Raw genomic sequence first — 3,597 nt, forward strand, 5'->3', positions numbered from 1 at the left:
CCAAGAGTTGGGATCAAAGGTGTGTGCCACCACTGCCTGGCTCAAATATCTTTTAAGTCCTCAAAAGTCAGAATTATCCATGTCCATTCTAAGGCCTGACTTTTGAAGCAGGATTGGGACAAATTGGTTTGAAAGGCAAACGGTCGACTCTGGGGCTTTCATGTTGCCTGTCTAGCTCCGTGGGAGAGTGCCTGCTTAACACTTCCAAGGCCCTAGGTTAACTTCAGAAAAAAAATCTGTCAAAAAGGTGTCAAAATGAGAATCAATATTTTCTACATTGAAAAAGGAGTGTGTACAACTTGTACATGCTTATTAATTACAGAATATTCCCCCAACCTTGCTTATTATTTTCACACCCAAATATATTTCATATTATACTTCAGTGAAGTATTTACTAATTTAATGGTTTTCTCAATACTCTCAGCTTTAAAAATGAACCACAGTTGATTAATTTAATTGTACTGGGATCTGGAATGAGGGCTTTCTGCATTCAAAGGAGGGGCTCCTCTGCCTCCCTTTTTACTATTAATTTTGAGACAGCCTCACTAAGTTACATAAATTCTTCTTGCATTTGCGTTCCTCCTGCCTTAGCTTCCTGAGCAGCTGAGTTCCCTCATATGCCTGTATAAGTAGCATGTTCCTCAATGCTTGGATTCAGGGGGCTTTTAAAGATGTTTGTTATTCTTTCCGATGTAATCAGTTCAGCTTTCCAATGACAAAGGTAGTCATTGATTTCTTTTGGTTTGCCCTAAATACAACCCACACACATATTTTTAAAAGATGCCTGTTTCAAAGATTAGGTAATAGAATTCCTTGCACCACACTATGAAAACATAGTTGGAGAGGCATTTTTAGAGCTTCAAAGGCAAAGGCATATTTGAGTCTGTCGTTTTCTGGTATATAATATGTTTAGCGATATTTATGGCAATTACAAATCTTTTGTTTCTAAAATGACAACTTCAATCTTTGTAGAGATATTGATGAGTCTCAAGTTTAAACTTAATAATGTAAACAGATAAACATGGGTAAAAAGTGGTGTACACTTCTAGAGAAGGTGGGGCTAGAATCTGAAAGTATGTTAGTAAGAGATTACTTTTAGTACTATGTGGATGAATGGAGGCTTGGAATAAAGAGTTTAAAGGCTGGCCAGCCATGGTGCTACACACCTTTAATCCCAGCACTTGGGAGGAAGAAGTAGGTAGATCTCTATGAACCTGGTCCACAAAGTGAGTTCCAGGACAGCCAGAGTTATGTTGAGATCTATTTCAGAAAGGGGTGGGAAAAGATGAGGAAAGGGAGGGGTAGTGGGAGTGGGGGCAGGGAGAGAAGGAAAAACATCGAGAATTGTGTGATAGTCTTTTTCTATGTAATGTTAAAAGTTTAAATCTTGTGTTTGTTTTTAGGTCTGCTCATATGCACTACCTGCTTGCCTTCCTTCTCATAGTATTTTTAATTCTTATGATTTGCTGTTCAGAAGTTACAGTTCTGCTATGCTATTTTCGACTGTGTGCTGAGGTAAAGACACAGATATTAATGTTACTTAAGTATTCTAAAATTGCATTATTGGAATTAGAGTGTGTTCTCAGAAGGATATTGAAATAAATACTAAGTTCATGATTTTTATTACTTGGGATAAGTTCTATATTATACTTTCCTAATGATATATTTCAACTTTGATGTAGCTACCGAGTGCTACTTTAGATGCAAGATTTAAAAAGAAAGCAATTTCTCTTTGGGTGGTTACTGTAATTTCTGCTTGTTATTCAGTTAACACTGAAAAAATATGGCAGTGGGGGGCTGGTTTGAGTTTAAAAATATGGGGGTAGGTGACTAATTTTCGTTTAGACATGTAAAAGACTCAGTACAGTGATTTTGAAAAACAATTAAAGGTTTCTTTGTAGTGCCGGGAAGGATTATATTTTGTGGGATTGAGGTCCCCGCTGCAGGTCCTTTTCCCTTCTTCTAATATATTTCTCTTCTTCTATATATGTCCTGGAATTCGCTCTGTAGACCAGGCTGGCCTTGAACTCACAGAGACCCACCTGCCTCTGCCTCCAGAGTGCTGGGATTAAAGGCCTTTGCCACCACCATGGTTACATCTCTCTCTTAAAATTTATCTATCTATCTATGTATCTATCTACGTATCTATCTACGTATCCATCCATCCATCCATCCATCCATCCATCCATCCATCCATCCATCCATCCATCCATCTATCTATCTATCTATCTATCTATCTATCTATCTATCTATCTATCTATCTATCTATCTATGTGTGTGCCCTTTTAATTGCTAAGCCATCTCTCTAGCCTCACTTTGTTTCAGGGTTAGCACTAGGGTAAGGTTAAATCTCATAAATCATCATTTTATTATTGTTAAATGTTATTGTCTAAAGGTAACAATAAAGAATTAAGAGAATGATTATAGTACTTGTTGCTTTGCAGCATTTTGTTCTTTAGATGTAGGTATGGAATATATAATTAAATATGTATTATATTTAGCTACTGATAAATTTTCTGGTGAATTTTTTTATCATAAATAGAAGATGTAACGATTGTTAATGAGCCTTAAGAAGCAAGTATATCGTGGGTATATTTTATTTCTTAGAAAATATTTGGGACATCTTGAGCATCAATAATTAACCAGAAGAGCTCATGGTACCAAACATCAGTATATATTGGGCTAGAGTTTATTACAGAAGAAGACACATCATAATGAAAAAGAGAAAAAGACACAGTTCATGAGTCTTGGCAAGATCAGGCTTCATATTGACCTAAGTCATGTCCCCCATAGATCCTGAATTTAGCTAGAAAATCCCATTAACTACAAGGTCTATCTTAAATTTCTATAATACTTTTTCTTGTATCTGACCTAAGTCATCACTAGACATAGTATTGCATTTTTTAAAATAATGGGTTTCATTATGAACTTTTCTTCTATTTTTTACATTATAATTACATTTTTTCATTTCCTGAATATCCTCCCTAAATACCCTCCCACATACCTTTTCTTGTTTTCTTTCAAGTTTGTACCCTTTTTTAAAAATTGATTTGCATAATACATGAATAAATATATGTACATATAAATCCTTAAATACAACCTGCTCAGTCTGTATAATGTTACTTGTATGTATGTTTTCAGAGATAACCATTTGGTATAAAATAAACAATTGGTATACTCTTCCTGGGGAAGACTGTTTCCCCCATCCTTAGTTGTCTTTGTGTAGGGTTGAGGCCTCATGGGTTTCCCTCCCCCATCAACTTTGATATGTCTGTGAAACTTCTCTTCGCAACAGATGAAGAACACTACAGCAAATCACATCAATCAAAACACAGAGTTTTGGAGCTCAGTTCTAAAAGATACATCTGCAAAACGCTTTTGTACCTAAGGCTCAGTGAATACTAGAGAAGAAGGGGACAGAAATATTTTTTTTATTGAGAAAAGGAAAAAAAAGGAAAAAAAAGTTTCCGCCTCCCCCCAGCCTCCCATTTCCCTCCCCCTTCTCCCACCCTTCTCCCCCTCCCCACACTCCTCTCCCCCTCCCTCTCCAGTCCAAAGAGCAGTCAGGGTTCCCTGCCCTGTGGAAAGTCCAAGGTC

The 3,597-nt window shown here is 36.7% G+C and overlaps 1 pseudogene; it reads left to right on the plus strand.

Annotated features, from left to right (window-relative positions):
- The window catches only part of LOC101997747, a 69,869-nt pseudogene extending 66,481 nt beyond the window's left edge, over positions 1–3,388 (plus strand).
- The last annotated feature ends 209 nt before the right edge of the window (positions 3,389–3,597 follow it).

This window comes from Microtus ochrogaster, chromosome X (assembly GCF_000317375.1).
Source record: "Microtus ochrogaster isolate Prairie Vole_2 chromosome X, MicOch1.0, whole genome shotgun sequence".
Lineage (NCBI taxonomy): Eukaryota > Metazoa > Chordata > Mammalia > Rodentia > Cricetidae > Microtus > Microtus ochrogaster.